Source organism: Panthera uncia, chromosome D2 (genome assembly GCF_023721935.1).
Source record: "Panthera uncia isolate 11264 chromosome D2, Puncia_PCG_1.0, whole genome shotgun sequence".
Classification (NCBI taxonomy): Eukaryota; Metazoa; Chordata; class Mammalia; order Carnivora; family Felidae; genus Panthera; species Panthera uncia.
Window position 1 is genome coordinate 34,075,583 of NC_064818.1, and position 19,895 is coordinate 34,095,477.

Sequence of the window (19,895 nt, forward strand, 5' to 3'; positions counted from 1 at the left end):
GGTAGTTGAAACCATAGTTGTGGGTGAGGACAACCCGGGGAGAGTGTAGGGAAACAGCGCTGAGGGTGGAGTGCTTGAAGTTCCAACATTTTAGGGACTAGAAAGGGTTTTGAGGATGAGGAGGTTATCAAGGAAATTGAGAAGGGTCCAGAAGTAGGAAGAGGATTGAAGAGAATGGTTTCAGGGAAGCCAAGAGGTCAGCCTTGTAACAACAGTAGTCAAAATCATAGCTGATCTTTGTGGACCACTTAAGTGTGTCAGGCACTTGTCACCTACCTGAATTACACAGGTTAATTTGCTCAATCCTTGCAGAGACCTAAGGAGGTTGGTTACTGTTATCATCTCTCTTTTGGAGGCACAGGGACACTAAGAAACTTGTCCAAGATCACTCCCCAGCCAGTGTTTAGTGCCCCAGAGAAGATTAATACACAGTGTAAGAAATATACTTTCGAGGACTGTGGTTTGAGTGGAATTTTAAAAAGTGAATTCAGAAAGCTTGACCATCAAGGGCTGGGGGCACAGGAGCCTGGCTTTTGTTTTTAAACTCCAGAGATTGGAGCACTGGTGGAAAGAAGACCGGGTAGTAGTGACGGGAAAAAACAAAAAGTGATATCTAGATGGGTTGTTTAATACAGATTCAGAAGATGGGGCGCCTGGGTGGCTCAGTCAGTTAAGTGTCCAACTTCGGCTCAAGTCATGATATCACGGGCCGTGAGTTCGAGCCCTGCATCGGGCTCTGTGCTGACAGCTCAGAGCCTGGAGCCTGCTTCGGCTTCTGTGTCTCCCTCCCCCGTTCATGCTCTGTCTCTCTCTGTCTCAAAAATAAATGAACATTAAAAAAAATTTTTTTTTAAATACAGATTCAGAAGAGGCATTTGACGAAATTCAATCTTCTTTCCTTATTTTAAATAAGCATACATACTAACTAGAATTATAAGAATTCTAAATCTTATTATTAACTCTTTTTCTTGTTTGTTTTAGCCTTGGCATAATCTTGGGGAAGCTATAAAGGGTAGATGATAGTGGGTCCAAAAGTCTACAAACTTACACCTTTGGTTTTTTTGAGACTAGTATATAGGCAACATGTTTATCAGTTACATAAATTATCTGCTAACTGTACATTTAGGCTTTTTTTTTTTAATTAGTGTCTGTTTATTTGTAGACTAATCATGTAAGTTTATAAGCAGATTCAATTCTTGCCTTTCTTTATCCAATATTAAAATATCCTGTAATGTCTCAGGGTTTATCCTTCATGGAATAGGACTCAAGAGGAAGTAGGAGTGATTGAATTAGGTACTCATTTCAGAAGTCTCCTTTACTGACCTTTTCTGTGATTTAAATAGAGGGGTTTCACTGTGGGTTTCATGAGGAGTATCTACTATTTAAAAACTAAGTCTGTATTTAGTGAGTGCTGCTGGAAGGTGGGTGCAGATGACCCAGTTTTGTGCCTACAAATAATGACTTCGGTCACATTTTAAGTATAGTTAGCAATGTTCTATGTACTTCTCTTTTCTTAAAAATGGCGCACGCACACATGCGCATAAGAAAATAAAAATGTAAGAAAAATAAAAAATATAAGAAACCTTGAGTACAGCTTAATATCTAGTTTTTTTTCTCACTGAGAATTAGCAGGTTAATCTTCTACACCTTATTCTTTAGCCCTTTTGGTTCTAATGACAGGCATCTATCTCTTAGTTAGGTACCTAGAAAGTCCCAGGCTTATCTTTTCTTAGTCTCCTTTTTAAAACTCTTGGCTGGTTTCCTAAGGAAGTGCTCCTTAGAAAAAGAAAGCATTTTCTACCTGGTTTCCTGCTTCCTACTTCTCTGCCCTTCTAGGTCCATCAAGGAGAATTAGAAAGAAAGCTACATACCTCATCTCTACCTAGTGATCTTGAGAGGGTAACCATATCCTCTCTCAAAGAGAAAACTTCTTCCTCCACATCTTAGATCCTACTGGCTTAAATGTTGTAATGTACGATACCTAAATTCAGGAATACATGTCATAGTAGTTGAGATTGTCAGCTAGCAACTTCCAGTTTTAACAGTCTGCCTTCTAAATACAATTTGAGTTAAACTTAAGAATACTTTTATTTTTTAAAAAATAGAACTACCCTACGACCCAGCAATTGCACTACTAGGTATTTATCAAAGGGATACAGGTATGCCGTTTCAAAGGGACACATGCACCCCAGTGTTTAGAGCAGCACTATTAACAATAGCCAAAATATGGAAAGAGCCCAAATGACCATCGATGGATGAATGAATAAAGAAGATGTGATACACACACACACACACACACAATGGAGTATTACTTGGCAATCAAAAAGAATGAAATCTTGCTATTTGCAACTATGTGGATGGAACTAGAGGGTATTATGCCAAAGGAAATTAGTCAGAGAAAGACAAATATCATATGACTTCACCCATAAGAGGACTTTAAGACACAGAACAGATGAACACAGGGAAGGGAAGCAAAAATAACTTAAAAACAGGGAGGGGGACAAAATAGAAGAGACTCTTAAATATGGAGAACAAACAGGGTTACTAGAGGGGTTCTTTGAGGGGGGATACTAAATCGGTAAGGGGCATCAAGGAATCTACCCCTGAAATCATTGTTGCACTATATGCTAACTAACTTGGATGTAAGTGTAAAAAAAAAAAAAAAGAATACTTTTATTCTTTTATTTTTTATTTTTTAAGAAATTAAGTTGAATACAAACCAAGCTATGACAAACTTTGATTTTGTTTGTTTGTTTTATTTTGAGAGAGAGAGAGCATGAGCATGAGCCAGTAGGAGCAGAGAAGGAGAGAAAGAGAATCCCAAGCAGGCTGTGCACTGTCAGTGCAGAGCCCGGTGCAGGGCTCAAACTCACAAACCATGAGATCATGAACTTAGATCAAGAGATGGATGCTCAACTGACTGAGCCACCCAGGCACCCCTAAGTAGGAGTGTTAATTTAGGAATCCAGTTGGTTGGATTCTAGTAAGCCATGTTTTACCTGACTGTTGGTAAACTCTAAGGAGCTGAGACTGTATATACAGAGGTCACTAACTTCTCTCTGAAGACAAGTCAAGTATAATTTCAGGATAGGCAGGTTCTTCCCAGAAACTGGGTCCTAGCCTGACAAGCCCTGGTGACATATCCCATTTCTCTAGCAAGAGTTTCTGGGCGTCGCTGCACTTTCCTTTAGGTGATCCAAGAATGGTTATAGGTAAGCTCAGATCGTAATACCTTCAGCCCCATGGTGGCCAGAACTCAGATGCCTCTCACCTCATCCTTAGCAGCCTTTTCCTTTTACCCCAGCGAGACATGTGAATTTTGTCTCATCCATGATGGGGTAGAGGTCATGAAGCACACAATTGGGGCATCGTTTCTCCCTTTAGGTTGCAATATAAATATTTCACTCTCCCCCATTTCTGAGCCCCATAAGCCAAGCATCAAAGGTGCATTTGAGGGACTGTAACAATGGCTCTTGGGGACATGTTATATAACTTAAACCCTCTTATTCCCTGTAAACAAATTGAATAAAGGAGCTATAAATTTGACATGTGGTATTTATTTGCTTATGCAACTTTTGCTTAATCGTTTTGTCTTTTTTCAGTGGCACTGACCATAAAAAATGCTAAAGGCTGAGCAAGTGCAAAGTCATTTAGAAAGTTGCATGGGTCTTTCATATATTTGTTGTTTATTGCCCATTTCCTTCACCAAAAGTAAGATTCCCAGGGGTAGAGACTGTTCTCTAGTCCCACCTCCTAGAAGAGCCTGACACGTAGTAGGTCCTTACTATTTGTTTAACTAAATGTTAAATGAATTACCATGAGGGGAGCTTTCTTGATATGCTTTCTCTCCCCATATGTGATTCTTATGAAGAAGAATTTTGTTTTATTAGAACATCATCAGTCAGCTGTTGGTTCACTTCCTTCCAAATGCTGTCCGGTGTGCCCTGCTCCTTTCGAGGTCTGGTGCTTTTGTTTCAGTGCAGCCTCTTCAAAAGAAAGAAGATTGCCATTATCCACTATAAACCTCAGGCAGAGATGAGGGCTATGACAGAATTCACAGTTACACACAGTTGGTTGGAGAAAAACTTCTCTTTTCCTGACTTTTATCAGATAATTCATTTCTTTATGCATTTATTTTGGAAGGAAAACTCCAACTTTACTGTTCAGGAACTGTCAGGAAAGCTTTTTGCTTTGCGTAACTTTCCCCAGCAGCTCACCTCCCCGGGTGAGCGCAGTCAAAGCGATCACTAATGAATAGTAAGTTAGGCTTTTGAAATGGGGCTCAAGTCTTTTCCAGCCTTTTCTGAGAGTAACCCGTCTCCACACCTCCACCACGACACTTGATCAGACCAGCAGCTGTGTCTTCAGAGTTTTGCTGGCTTTTGTTAGACATGTTTTGACTTCTAGAATCAAGTATAATTTTATATTATAATATTTTAATAGGATTCTAGTTTATAATATAAGGAAAATGACTACTTTTCCTTATTTTCTCATTATGTTGCGCTAAAAGCCTTTGCCATGACTGTTTATTACACTGGGCTGAGATGCAATATATTTTAATATGTTAAAGATAACATCAAGGTTGAAAATTGAGCTCTCCGTGATTTATTCAGAGGTTGACTGTTAACCGAATGCATTGAAATGAGTTGCATGAGGCAGTGTAGCTAACGATTTATTTATGTATCTTTTTTTTTTTAACAAAGCTTGTCATAAATAAGAGCAAATAAATATAGCTCTTATGCAATAGTTTGTATTCATTGTTTCAATGAAAACATTGTAAATATGAAGCATACAGTCTGTAGCTACCATTTTGCCTTACATAGTTACGAATTTTTTCAAGATTTGGCACGCAGGTGGATTTTTACTAATCTTTTGTCTGTTTGGATTTCTAACATTGACTGGCATGTGTAGTGAGTCATTTCGAAATGCTGCTACCAGGGAAATTCTGTTCACATAATTAATATCGACAAACCTGTGTTCAACAGTAAATGGAACCTTAACAGCACCATCACGAGAGCCAGGCTGATTCACTGCTGAACTCCAAGCCATGAGCACAGTGGGATACACATAGTAGGCGTGCCAAAGAAAAATTTGTTGTGGGAGTGAGTGAATAAAGGCATGCCCAGATCTTATCTGTGCTCTTCTCTGTGTCCCTGACAACACCTGCCTCATTCACCTGGCTGTCTTATGGCAATTGGTGCTTAACCTGAGATCTCTACCCAGTCTCTGTGTTTTCCACTTCTTTATACCCTCCTCACTTCCTTCAGTAAACATGCTTTACGTGGGCTGTACCAGGGTTGGCCTAGGTGATAAGGATAAAGTATAAAGGTGAGGATGAAGGATGCCAGCCTTGCCCACAGAGCCATGGGTGGTCAGACACACAGGATTCATCCCAGGTGTGTGATGCTCCGTGTTTGGGTGGCTCACGGGGTTGTGCCAGTACTGAAGGGGAAATGCCTCCAACTCCCTTTTCATTTTCCCAGTTAAGCAAATGCATCATCAAAACAAGATCAAGAAAGATTTTGTTCTGATTGGTTGAGATTAGTACTATACCTGGTTTTAGTTTCGAGGGAACCATTCCCCTTAAACGTATTTTCCAGCTTGTAGAATTATGTTTGAAACACAATATTCTAAGGTAAGAGTTGGATGATGTCCTCTCATAATGGTATTTCTATCCAGCACATCTATAATTTCAGCTGCCTGTAGGGTAGTATTTTTTTTTTCCACATCAATTTGTTTTGGGTGAAGCAAAAGATTTTCTCTCATTTGTTTAGAATTCTGGTAGGAAAATACGAGTTAGGAATCTGAGTTTTTTCCTCCACCATCAATTTGTGGTTAGTTTGTTTTTACTGTAGTATTAGTCCTACATTTTTACATGTACTAATACAAAAACCTCTGTTTTGTAATTTTTTTCTATGGAGTCCTGCTTTGGGTTAACATCGTAGAGGAACTCCTTTTTTCAACAAAATTGTTTTAAATTAAAATTTTAAATGCTTTCAAATAGCTGAGTGGATTAAGAGCAATTCAGTTATGCATGTAACTATTTGTCCACATTGAAAAATATATATATAATGTGATTATATAGCAGAAGGAATTGAGAAAGTGTTCGTGACATCTTGAGAAAATATAGGCAGACCTTACTGTATACGGTATATTTGCATATATCCTTTTTGGGGGGGCAAACTGAATCATTTAAAGTGAAGTAGAGTTCTTAATGTAAAAAGGAGCATTTCTTCATTCATACTAGACAACAAGGAAGAAAAAATTACTAGGGTCTTGTCAAAAGGATTCAGGATTTAACTTGAAGAGGTTCCCACTGGACAACGAATATAACAGTAAGGACAACAATTGCAATTAAAACTCATTAAACTCACACATTTGTAATGACATTTAAAAACAAATTAAGGGGCTCCTTGGGTGGCTTAGTTGGTTAAGTGTCCAACTTCGGCTCAGGTCATGATCTCACGGTTCGTGAGTTCGAGCCCCACATGGGGCTCTCTCCTGTCAGTGCAGAGCCCGCTTTGGGCCTCTGTCCCCCTTCTCTCTGACCCTCCCCCATTTGCTGTCTCTCTCTCTCTCTCTCTTCCTCTCTCTCAGAAATAAACATTAAAAAAAAATTAGAGGATGATAAGAATCAGTTCATTATCTTAAAAACTGGCAAAAAAGCATTGAACTTGCCTTTCCTATATGAATGATACCACTGAGTAACCAAATAGTAAATGAGGGAAGACATCTTTTTTTTTTAATTAAAAAAAAAAAATGATTACTATTTTTTTTTTGAGAGAGAAAGAGACAGAGTACAAGTGGGGGAAGGGCAGAGACAAGGAGACACAGAATCCAAAGCAGGCTCCAGGCTCTGAGCTGTCAGCACACAGTGCACAGTCCAATGCAGGGCTCAAACTCACAAACCACGAGATCGTGACCTGAGCCAAAGTCGGACACTTAACAGATTGAGCCACCCAGGCGCCCAAAGGGAAAACATCTTTTTATAAACATATTCCAACTAACAAGTGAAATGACAGAATTAAGATATGACCATTTTGCAATTCTGTCAATGAATTAACTGATCTACCTAGACATTGAACTTCAACAGCAGCACACATTGTGAAAAGGGGGACAACCAGAAATTACGTGTCTCCTGATCAAGGGACATACCGTCACCTATAGTTTTGCCAGAGGATCAAGCCTAAAGTCTGATCAAGCCTCTGGCATTTTTCAGAACACAGAGGAAAGAGAAATAAATTGAACCGCATCACGTGAATGCAATCAGCAAAAACCAGACTGTGGAAACTCTGTAGGTCAAATGGCCCTAGTTCATCAATAGATTAATAATAAGGAAAAGAAAGGGGGTGGTGAGGGGAACCCATAGACTAAAAGAGACTTGAAAGATATGTTTTTTTTAATGGACAATACTATATTGTAGTACCTGGGGACATTTGAGTGATAAAAGTATAAAGAAACACAAAGGATTGTTATGAAAGTTGGGATAGTGGTTACTTGTGAGGGGAAAAGGAGGGATGATTGGGATGGGACAAATGAAACGGTTTTCAGGACGGCTGGCAAACTTCTATTTCTTGGTCCTGGGTGATGATTACAAAGGTAATCAGTAAATGTTATTTGTTTAATGGCATTTTCTAGATCTGTGTTTTATTTTTGCCTTTTTTGTTTTTTAACAAAAGTGAAGGTCTTAAAATGGGAGTTCACACCCAATGGTATCTATTTTGGAGCTTAGATTTTTGTAACTCTTAAAATGAAAACTTTGGTTTATTGGTGGCATTATGTTAATGATGTTTTTAAAAGAGATACAGTTTTTCATCTTTACTGCTTTAAAATCAAAATGCAAGTACATGGGTATTTGGATATTGGGATCTTCTCCACTTCAGACTTTGCAGAGCCAGGTTTTTTTTGAAGGAAATGTACTGAAATTTACCAGAATCATATCCTCTGAAGTGCTGAGTTGAGTCCATTAGAAAACTGCATTCCTGTAAATTGTGCTTCCACTCTTAAACCTGGAGAAGCATAATTCAAGGGTGGTGTGTTAACAGATAGTGATAAAATGGTGTATTTAGACAAAGAATGGCCGGGCAGGTGTGGATGGGGGAGAAAATAGGGAACAGAGAGGCCATAGAGATGGAGAACAGACACTGTAGCATTCGAACATCTCTTGTTGCCTTTCTCTCCATCCCTCCATCTGTCTCTCCCCTTTTGCCCTCCCCTCTCTCACCCTGTCTCACTTCCTTTCTCTCTCTTTTTTTCTTTTTTTGATATAAAATGAGGGAAAGCAACACTGGCAGACACCATAACTATATAAAATTGCCCTTCCTTCCTCCTAGAATGCTGGGTGTTCAGCAGTTCCGATGTTTGGGACAGATCTTGAAGCACCAGGAACCATGCTTTACAAAAGAGAAAAGATGTTAAAATTTAGATTTTAAGAAAGGGAAGGTAAAAGCCTGGAATGTCTTAAAATATGCTGAGATGAAGTTTTGCTGATTATTTATTGCAAAACAGGCTTCCTTCTTCTTAAGATGATGGTTCTCTGTTCATAGATTAGCTCTGCCCTGTGGTTTGCCCAGTGATGGAGCTATTCCCCATGAATTTCAGGAAGTTAATGAGATTTTTTTCCTACCAAAGCAGAAGATATGTCTGAGGACTCTGACAGCCTTCTACCCCTGCAGCTTTTCCCTTGCATCCTGTTAAAAACTTGGAAACCATAATGAATGTTTTTAGAGAGAAAATAAAATGAATGACGCCTGTGAATTTGTTTTAAATGTTATTTATTTTAACAAATAATTTAGATAAGTCTTTCCTGAAAAGGAAGAGAAATCATCAAGTTTCATCAATAATCTGGAGCTTTTCAGAGGATTACTTTGAAATATCTCCCTGCCAACTTTCCATAAATTGAGTATAACCTTTCTTTGACCTTATCACACATAATTAAATAGCTGTTGAAGGGTTAAAACCAACTAAAAAGCAATTCTGTATCTTGATCTCTATTCTCCTGCAAAATTATACAGGAAGTTTCTTTTGGTTCTCAAGCAGGGTAATTACAAGAGACAGTTACATAATTTACAGTTTCAATCTGCTCGTCCATAATCACACACTTCCACCTAGTTGTATATACCCCCATGAGTATCTGCCTTGTACTTTGATTTGTAAATGATGATTGCAGTGTGATTGATTGCTTGTCTGTAGCATATTGAATTGATTCTTAAAAATGAACTTTAGCTGTTAACATGTCTATTTGAGTTCCTGTTATTTATGTAGTTTGTGGTTCTTGCGTTCAAGCAGATGCATAGTAGTTAAGAAATTAAACTCCCAGAGCTTTTTTCCTTATTAAATTTAGAAAAGGGAGTGTCTGTATACAACCTAACTAGAAGAGTGCCCGGAACACAGTAGGCACTCAACTGTGGAACACACTACTAAACCATTCCAGTCCTTTGAAAGTTGAATGGAGATTCTTTGATTGACAGTGACCCCACAGTAAAAGGCTTACAGGGATAATATTGGTATATCGTGGCCAAAGCTGGGCTAATATTAATACATTGTTACTGAAATCTCAACTCTTAAGTGCTGCTGGCACTTAAGGGAGGCAATCTCAACAGTGGACTTGGAGAAAGCTATCGCCTACTAACTGAAGGGGTAGTAACTGACGTCTTTAAGTATTGCTGGTGATGATATTTCATACGGTTTTGTGTTTCCCAACAGCTAACGTCTGATTTAGCCCATTTGGACTTTAAGATTCCTGTAGGATCAAAGGCTAGATGCCTACATGACACCAAATCTGCTGGCAAACCAGCCAGTCTCTTGGTTGAACACCTCATGCCACCCCAGCTTCCACCCTACCCTGTATGTGCCGCATGTGTGTCAGAATGGGCTCGGTGGTAAGCCTGTGGGGACACCACCATTTATTGCCAGAGGCTTTTTACCTCAAATCCTGTTTGAAAGAGAATGGGAGATAAATAAAAAATCAGCTTAAAAGAGAAGTTTTCGATTTCTGTAGACCAGTGGGATAGGACTGTTTGTCTGGATGACCTGAGGAGAACCGAAGATAGTTTCTCTACCTTTACATTTTCAGCATTAATTGATCGATCAGATTGGGTGATGGTCTGTGCTTTGATTTTAGAATGTTATCTCAAAAACTGACAGATTCCCTTTGAAATGTAATTCAAAAACAAAGAAAACTTGTAGAGAGATTTGTATTTTCCACTTTTTCCTTTCTTCAATCTTGCTGTATATCGGTGTTTGCTGTGTGAAAGCTTATCACTTAGAATTACAACATTCTTCTGTTTTAGAAAATTATAGCTGACACACACACACACACACACACACACACACACACACACGCACGATTTGGGGCGGGTTATGGGAGAACAAATGGAAAGGAGAGTCGCTTAGGGCTTGGTTCTGAAATCACTGGCAGTGTCCACGCTTCCCCCTTAGTCTACGGGTAGGATTAGACCTTACAACGAGATGTGAACTTTCACAGCTACACCCACAGAACCTCAGACCTATAATAGTGAGCAAAAGAAACTCTAGTTTTTGCTTTTATTAGCTTACTTAAGGAACATTTCCATTGTAATGTTTTAGCAACAGGAGAATGGTCTTACAGGTGAAGCATTACAAGTTATATGCAATTATTCTCTTGGAGCAGTTGTGTTTTTTGAAGTATGCATGTTTTTAATGCAGTGTTTAAAAACTTACAATTTCTCAGTGGTAAATTTTTGTTAGCAGGATTTTGTTTCTTAGAAATTGTGAAAATTTTAACTGAGTTTTAACTTGGAAAAATTAAATTAATTTCTGAAACAGTTTTTCAGAATGAATCTCTCACGTGGACTTTTACCTATTTATAAGAATGGAAATAATTTTAAAATGCCAAATAGTTTCATCTTAAGAATTTTGTGTGTGCATGTAAATTTGTTTTTCCTAAAATGTGCCAGGATTTAAAAGTGATTTGAGCTGCGGAAAATCAAAAGAGGTCAAAGAGGAGGGCATTATTCTGACATGTCTTTCAAATTTGTATTCAAAGGCCATGATAGTGCTTTATCATTACCTATCTAGATGTGCCTCTGGGGGTGAATCAGAGCTTTAGTTAGATTTGTAATAGGCAGTGGGCTTCATGAAGAATGTGGTTACTTCCCAGTTATATTTAAAGTTATTTTTAAAAATTCCTCCCCAAACAGTTTAGTTTGGGAATAAGTGATATTGACGAGACCTCTTGTTCTCTTATCATTTAAACCTTTGTCAGCGATGCAAGGAAATTGAGAGACTGAATCTATTTCATATATGGTCATTTTCTTGGAACAGAAAATTATATTCTCCTAATCCACAAGGCCAGAACCTTGCTGGTGTGGTGACTCAATGCCATATATAAACAAATATTCCTTAAACGTCTAAATAAATAAAACTCCTGTGAAGTCTGTCACAGAGCTTTCTTTCCCCAGTGACCATCTCCTCCCTAGCCTCAACTCTTAGATGTGTCCATTTCCCCCAGGATTCACCATCTACTTGGATTTGTCATTAGTCACCACTGCTACTAGCATAGCCCTTTGGGGTGGCAGAGGTGGAGAAGGGGGATTGGTGTTTACCATTCTGGCCATGGTGTCATCCTCAGGACCCTTTGCTTAATATAACCCGTAATGCATCTGTGACCAGACTGGCCTGAAAGAAGCAAGAGTTGAGATTGGGGTAAGGCACAGACATCTGTAGTTTGTAAAAGCCCCTACGAGATCCTAATGTACAGTCAGGGTTGAGAACCATTGGGCTAGCCTAGAGGATAAAGAAAGGAGAAATAGAGACATTCTTGGTGATTTAGATTATCAGTTACACAATTACCATTAATTCACTTTTGGCCTCTGACTGTGTCATAGAGGTCTGTCTCTGGCCCTGGTCATCCTCAATTCAGAAGCGTGTTCACAGGTGTTTCACCCTCCTCAAAGGGCACCACAGAGGGAGGAGCATCCTCTTTCCTGCTGCCTGATGCCCTATTTGTGAGTTCCTATAATAGGTGAGTTCCTATATTCCCTGGGTGACTGACACACAGAATGACCACCTCCTTCAAGGGAATCCACACCCGGTCACAGAATCATGGAACTCATCTGTTAAGTTCCAGCATGATCTGTAGGTTGTGCACAAACACACAGCGGCAGGGGAGTCATGCCCCTACCATACACACCTTCCACTGGGTAGGGTTGAAGAAGCATCATTCCTCTTGCAGTGGACTTGGCCAGGAAGCCGGGGGGGTGGGGGTAGTACTCAATTCAATAAGAAAGTCTAGAGGTACCTCCACATAACTGAGCCAGAGCCCAGTATCCTAAGCAGTCTATGAGGAGCTTGTGAGAAGAGAGATCTTAAAAGGGCACTTAGAGAGACAGTCTAGTTTGTGACCCAGAGTAACCAGCCTTTCTTCCCCAGAGACCCGCTGTCTCCTTCCTCTGGGTTTCACAGGCTCAGACCATTTTCCCAGGGACACACTTGGGTCTTCGAGAACATTTGGGTCTTTGTTTCATCTGTCCTGGGACTGTCTCAGGGTTCTTCTGACGCCCTCAAGCAGTCATTGTTATTGTGGTTTGAAGGGCTTGCTGTTTCCTAAGGATAGTCCTTGAAGTTAAGGACTTAAGGGCCAAAGGGAATTTGGGGGGCACAGAACTATTCTTGCTGTGAACTGCAGTCGCCACTTTCTTAAGATCATTACTGAGGCAGAATATGTGGGGTTTTTTTCATGGCTTCTTTCTTTAATTAAATTTATATTTGGGTGGTTAGCTGGGGGGTAGGGGGAGGAGAACTTTTGTCTGAGGCACTGGAGTAAATGGAATGATTTTCAGATGCCTAAGGGAAAAGTAAGAAAAGCTCTTCTTAATCTGACCCTATAGAGCAGTCGGTCTTCTTCTTTTTGTCCACATTTCCTTTCCCCTACATGAAGTATACCTGGTCACCCAAACGATCACCTTGAAATTTCATTCATTTACTATGTTGAACAATGATAATAGCTAACACCTATGTTGTGTTTCAGTAACATGCCAAGCATGGTTCTGCATCCTTTGTGCTTATTCATTTAATTCTTACTACAACCCTAAGAGATAGGTATGATTATTCTCCAAATTTTATTGGTGAGGGACCTGAAACACAGAGAGATTAAATAACTTGCCCAGCCAACGTCACGTAGTTGGTACATAGTAGACCCTGGATTCCATTCCAGGCAGTCTGGCTCTAGCACCCTTGCTCTTAACCAACCTGTAGTGCCTCTTATGACCTGCCATACTTTATTTAGTAAATGCCATATTGTTTTAAAATACCTGTGGCCTTGGTGCCCAACTTTTAAAAATTCTTGTCAGTTTTTATGTAAAGCGGATAGTCTTAAAGTATGATCCAGGGACTCCTGGGGATCCCTAAGGCCGTTTTAGGGACTCTACAAGGTCATAACTATTTTCAAAGTAATACTAAAGTACTACTTGTCCATTTCACTCTTATGAATGTACATTGGCATTTTCAAGAACTTTCATGACCTGTGATAATCACAACAGATTGAGTACCAAAGCAGATATGAGAATGTAGCTTCTCTCTTAAGCCAGACATTGAAGAGATTTGGAAAAATATGAAACAGTGCCAGTCTCCTCACTATTTTTTTTAATTTTAGACAATATTTTTTCGTAAAAAATATGTTAACCCTTAATGGGTTTATTGGTTCTTAATTAATAAGTATTTGTCAAATTTCTCTAAAAAATTAATAGATAATGGCTCTTATAAACAGAAGCTCTTAAATAATTTTTTTTTTTTTTTAATGTAAAGAAGTCTAGAAACCAAAAACTTTGAGAACCACTGATTTAACGTATAAACCCTTGGAATGCAAGTGTGGCCCATAGTATAGGAACTTGTTAGAAATGTAGGGTCTCCGGCCTACTGAATCAGAATCGAGTTGTAATGAGAGGTGACTGTATAATGAAGGTTGAGAAGCACAGGCATAGAATTTATGAAAAAAGCCACTCAGCAACTCAGTGATCTCTTGCTAAATATCAGTCTGGTGGGGCTTTGGAGATTCCTGGACCCACTTCTCTACCACCAAGTTGCTGGGTGAGGGAGGTCTCCTCGCCAAGCTGAGATTGTTTAGTCCTCCTATCCAGTGGCTCTCCTATTGCATACGATGGTTTTAACATCCTCATCAAAACCAGCAGCTCCATAGCAGAATTTATAGCAGTGGTCCTCAAATTTGTGTGCATCATAACCACCTGGAGGGCTTATTGAAACAGAAGTGCTGGGGCCTTCCCACAGTGTTTCTGGTTCATAGGTCTAAGAATTTGTGATTTTAACAAGTTACCAGGTGATGCTGATACTGCCAGTCTGGGGGCTTCTATAAGAAGTAGACTGAGAAGTCTGTGGAAAAGTCAAGCAATATTTACTCTAAGTTGTTACGTAATTAATTACTTCAAGCCCATAGAATTGTGAGAGAAATGTCTTAAACATTCACATTTTCTTTTTAAAAAAAAAAATTTTTTTTTTAACGTTTATTCATTTTTGAGACAGAGAGAGACAGAGCATGAATGGGGGAAGGTCAGAGAGCGAGGGAGACACAGAATCTGAAACAGGCTCTACGCTCTGAGCTGTCAGCACAGAGCCCGACGCGGGGCTCGAACTCACGGACTGCAAGATCATGACCTGAGCCGAAGTCGGACGCCCAACCGACTGAGCCACCCAGGCGCCCCAAACATTCACATTTTCAAAACCAACCTCTTAAAGTATAAAATATCTCAAAAATTCAAAATTTCCATTTTTGCTAGGGAGGCATCTGTATCTTTTAATAAATGGATGGGGTGCCTGGGTGGCTCAGTCGGTTAAGCAGCCGACTTCGGCTCAGGTCATGATCTCACGGTCCGTGAGTTCGAGCCCCGCGTCGGGCTCTGTGCTGACAGCTTAGAGCCTGGAGCCTGTTTCAGATTCTGTGTCTCCCTCTCTCTGACCCTCCCCCGTTCATGCTCTGTCTCTCTCTGTCTCAAAAATAAATAAACGTTAAAAAAAATTTTTTTAAATAAAAAATAAAAAAATAAATGGAAAGTAGTAAGAAATCAGGCAGGTCACAGGTCATCTGGAGCACTCTAGTTCTCTGAAAACAGTAGGAAGAGTAAGGTTCAGCTTCCTTTTTTACTAATTGCAAAATCATCACAAAATTTCAGCAGGTTCTTTATCACTATTTAAACTGATAACACGGGGGCGCCTGGGTGGCTCAGTCAGTTAAGCGGCCAACTTCGGCTCAGGTCATGATCTCGCGGTCCGTGAGTTCGAGCCCCACGTCGGGCTCTGGGCTGACAGCTCAGAGCCTGGAGCCTGTTTCAGATTCTGTGTCTCCCTCTCTCTGACCCTCCCCCGTTCATGCTCTGTCTCTCTCTGTCTCAAAAATAAATAAACGTTAAAAAAAAAAAATTTAAACTGATAACACGCCGATCATCCACTTGGTCACAGGGCTGCTTAACCCTAGAAACCAGTAACAGATGACACAGACCAGTGAATTTCCATCCTTAATCATGAGATACATGGTTAGAGCCATCTGATTTCCTCTGCTCAAGACCTGCCATAAATCCCTGGCCTGGTGTCAGTTCCCAGGCTTGCAAACCCAGTGCTGTCTACTGATAATGAACCTTTCAGCAAGGTTTGCTGAGCTAAACAGGTGTCTGATGAAAGGTGTGTAATCCTTGAAGATTATCTTCTCCTAAAAGCAGCCAGTAACCCCAGACTCACACAATCCAGACAGATGGGAATTGGGAGTAGCTTGCCAGAGTTCACACTTTGTATTTGAGGAGGTTCATATGGTTTGGTTCCAGATGGTAGAAGATGAAGGTGTGCAGGAGTGAAGAGTGGCTGCCTTTGTGGGGGGAAATCCTTATCCATGAAAATTATTCCACTTCTGGTCCAGCCTACAATCTTGAAATATTACTAGTTTAAAAGGAAGGAATGTTTCACATTAAACAAGGGTTAGCCTTGCAGTTAATACGCTGGGAGCTCAATTAATTTGGGAATTTAGGTCTGCAAAAACAAATCTTGACCTTGTCCAGATAGTTCCTTCCTTATCCTAAAAGATCTGTTTACACAAAGGCAACTTTCTACCACTTTAACCATTTCAAACACAAGCAATCATGATTCTCTTACTACAAGTAGGTCAGCCTGAACAGAGGTGAGGTAAATTTGGGTCCTACGTAATCAGTACAGCTTAGACATGCTTACCTTTTGCAGACACAACATTGGTCTTAACTTTCCCTTTAAGCAAACACCTTGATAATCTTTTGAATTAGTGTGTGGTCCATACACCAAAACTGAGACCTCACCTTCCATTGGGTAAGTAGTTCCAGTGAAGCAAAAGAGAAAGCCACCTTTCTGTAGTATCAAGATAGTTGATGTGGGTGAAGAGTTGATGGGCCATTTTCCAATTACAAGTCTCCTGATCACAGAATAAGTGCTGTTCACCTGCACCTCTAGCTCACAGACAATTTAAAGGTAATAATTTCACCAGCAATTAATTATACTGCAGCTACTGGGATTTGTCCTCCAAACACCACTTTCTTTTTAGTCTGAACAGCCAGGTTTCCCCAGAGATAGTTCTGGTTTTCTGATTCAGAGTGTCCTCCGTTAAGGAAAGGTGTGAGAGGGGCACCTGGCTGGCTCAGTCATTTGAGCGTCTGACTTCGGCTCAGGTTATGATCTCACGGCTCATGAGTTCGAGCTGCGTATCGGACTCTGTGCTGACAGCTCAGAGCCTGGGGCCTGCCTTGGATTCTGTGTCTCCCTCTCTCTGCCCCTCCCCTGCTTGTGCTCTGTCTCTCTCTCAAAATAAATAGACGTTAAAAAGAAAAGGAAAGGTGTGAGAGCACCATGGGAATCTGTTCACCAGGGGTGTAGTGTACTTGTTTCAGATCTTCAGGATAATACACCAGCTTCCAAGATAAGTGCTTTTTATTTCCCTGCATCTTACATCAATTATTTGGAATCTTTTTGGTAAGTTAAATTTAAGAGCTGTAACATTAAATCACCACATCACTATAATTACTCAACAACTAAATGAACTAAATGTTCTTACCAAAAATTGTTCTGTCAATTGGCTATATAGTAATTCTGATTTGAGGAGCCTAAAAAAAGTAGAAGGAAACAAAAGATGGCTAGAAATTCATTATTTAAATCATTCCGTGTTAAAAGGTCAGAGTAGTGAAGTGCTACCAGCTACAGCTTTTTTTTTTTTTTAATGTTTATTTATTTATTTTTGAGGGAGAGGGAGAGAGAAAGAGACAGCATGAGCAAGCAAGGGGCAGAGAGACGGGGAGAGAGAGAATCCCATGCAGGCTCTGCACTATGATTGCAGAGCCTGATGCAGGGCTCAGACTCACACACTGTGAGATCGTGACCTGAGCCAAAATCAAGAGTCGGATGCTTAAACGACTGAGCAACCCAGACACCTTCCCAGTTACAACTTTTTTGAGGGAAAGTGCTGCAGGTAAAATTTAAATTCTGTATTACAGCAACCTAGTCCACCTATGGAGTAGACGTGGACATTTTTTCTTCTAAGCTATCCATTTTAACACATTACAAGTGATTTCACTTAACTGGTAAGGAATCAGAAATTTACCTTTGGTCATTCTTATTTTGGAGATGAATTGCATTTAATCTAAACATTTCTCCTTTCGGAGGAGACTTCATGGACTCATAAATGGCTCTCAGCTTAATGCAAGTTCTTTCCATTGCTATAAGCCCCTCGAGGGTCTCATGAGTCAGAGAAGGAAAAACTAACATCAGGCAATGCAGTGATGCCTTTGGACCATGGCATTGTGTGGTCTGAAATCCTGGTGCACATCATCCCTGAAGACCTACTTGATGTTTTCTAGTTGGAGTTTTGGTTTGCAGTTTTCTTCCCCAGCACCCAGGAAATTACCACTTGCTGGCAGGTGTTGGTAACCTTCCTGCTTTTTTTTTTTTTTTTTAATTTTTTTTTTTTAACGTTTATTTATTTTTGAGACAGAGAGAGACAGAGCATGAACGGGGGAGGGGCAGAGAGAGAGGGAGACACAGAATCAGAAGCAGGCTCCAGGCTCTGAGCCATCAGCCCAGAGCCTGATGCAGGGCTCGAACTCACGGACCGTGAGATCTTGACCTGAGCTGAAGTCGGAGGCTTAACCGACTGAGCCACCCAGGCGCCCCAACCTTCCTGCTTTGTAGCCTTCACTAGTGCCATACAGAGGTGTTTGCTGTGAAAATCCAGTGGGCTTCTCGGGCTCAGTGTACACATGCTCCCTGCCACCACCTCCCCAACCCCCTTCAAGTCCCAGGACTCTCCCGTGGCAGTGTCAGTCACAGACTGCGGATTGTGTCCGAGAGTGTCCCAAGAGACAGCCACTTAGCGAGGTGGGAATTGCAGGTGCTGAAAAGTTTATGCCTAAAGGCTCTCCACAGACCCCAGGTTGCCTGAGAGTTCCAGTGGCCTGACCAATTTAGGCTGAGGCCATGATAAGCTATATTTGTACTGCCTCGGGGTGTGAAAACATGAGCAGCTGTATAAAGTATGTTTTGGGGGGATTTTGGCTGAGCCCAGGGTAGAGACTGAGGGAAGAGAAGACAGAACAAAGAAATCCATGTGCTTCCTGGGTAAGACTGCTCATAGTAGAACCTAAGGTAGGAAGGGCACATACCGCCTTCTGACCACTTAAGTTGTATAGAAAGCTTTCTGTTGAGCTGAGAGACTGAGGCTTTCTGTCCCTAACTGGGAGGTTCAGATAAGAACCAGTGAGGGACTGGGGATCAAGAGGATAGTTCCACAGCCATGATACTATGGTCCTCTCCTCTCGCAGTAGTACAGAGCCGGGTCCTCCAGCCAACTGAGTAGATTTCTCAGCATGTGCCAAGCACTTAGGAGGCAGGTGATGGATGTGCCAATTATCTGTGCTCTGGGGTTTGGGCACCCTTTGTACTTGAGCGACAGAGAGCTCTTCTCCATATTGACAGGGCATGATCTGGGCTGGATTCAGCACCGTGGTCATCACTGTTAGCATTCCGGACACACTGCTCTTGAAAGCCTCTGGATGCAGCTGAATGACGTGTCGACAGTGGTTTGACTGTAAAATTTTGTGGTGCTTGTTTACATTCAATCAAATACATTACTGTTAAGCATGAGTTAAAGAGACAAGTAAGTCAAAAGACTGCAGGAAAGCCTAAAGTTAAATGTATGCTTTTTCTTTATCATGGCATTCAGATTAAAACCATCAAAATGCAAAATGCTGTGGTTACACCCCTATAGGGTGTAGGTCAGTTTGGGTTTCTTGTTCTATATTTCTGCATTATTTACAGTGATTTTGAGAGGCAGGAAAATGCATCAGAGGCTTGATTTTGTCCTTCTAAGAAAAAATCCAAAATTGAGAAAATTCTTGAGAATGCAGCCATTTTGGAAATGTAGATAAAGAAGAAAAATGCTGAAGATTTGGGTGGTTTACAGAGCAGCATGATTTTGTAATTGCTGCCACCTACTGTATGTGGTTGATGTTTGTTTAAATTTAGGAAGTTCATGAAGGTGAGGCTATTGAAATTGATAATTAGAGCAAGGTAGACATCATTAGTTTACAGCATTCCTTCTCTACTCCATAAGTGGCTCTTAATTACCAAGACAGCCGCCAGCTTTCATTCATTACCTTCAAGTGGATTTAAAGTTTTAAATCATTTAAAAAATCCCTTTGCCAAGAACCTTCACAGTAATGCTGCAGAACGCATATTCAGAAGCTTACCATGCTCGGGGATTTCCTGAGTATACATAAAACAGTTTGTTTTAAGGAGGTTGTTTTGTTTTAATTTGTGGGAGCAACATTCTGGGGTTGGATTATAAATTAATTTACATGAAAGAGGTGAAAATAGAGCTAGTAGAGCTGATGTGAGTT

At 40.4% G+C, this 19,895-nt stretch overlaps 1 protein-coding gene across 5 annotated transcripts in view; it reads left to right on the plus strand.

Annotated features, from left to right (window-relative positions):
• The window catches only part of KAT6B (lysine acetyltransferase 6B), a 189,443-nt gene that overhangs the window by 157,644 nt on the left and 11,904 nt on the right, over positions 1-19,895 (plus strand). The window lies entirely within an intron of this gene.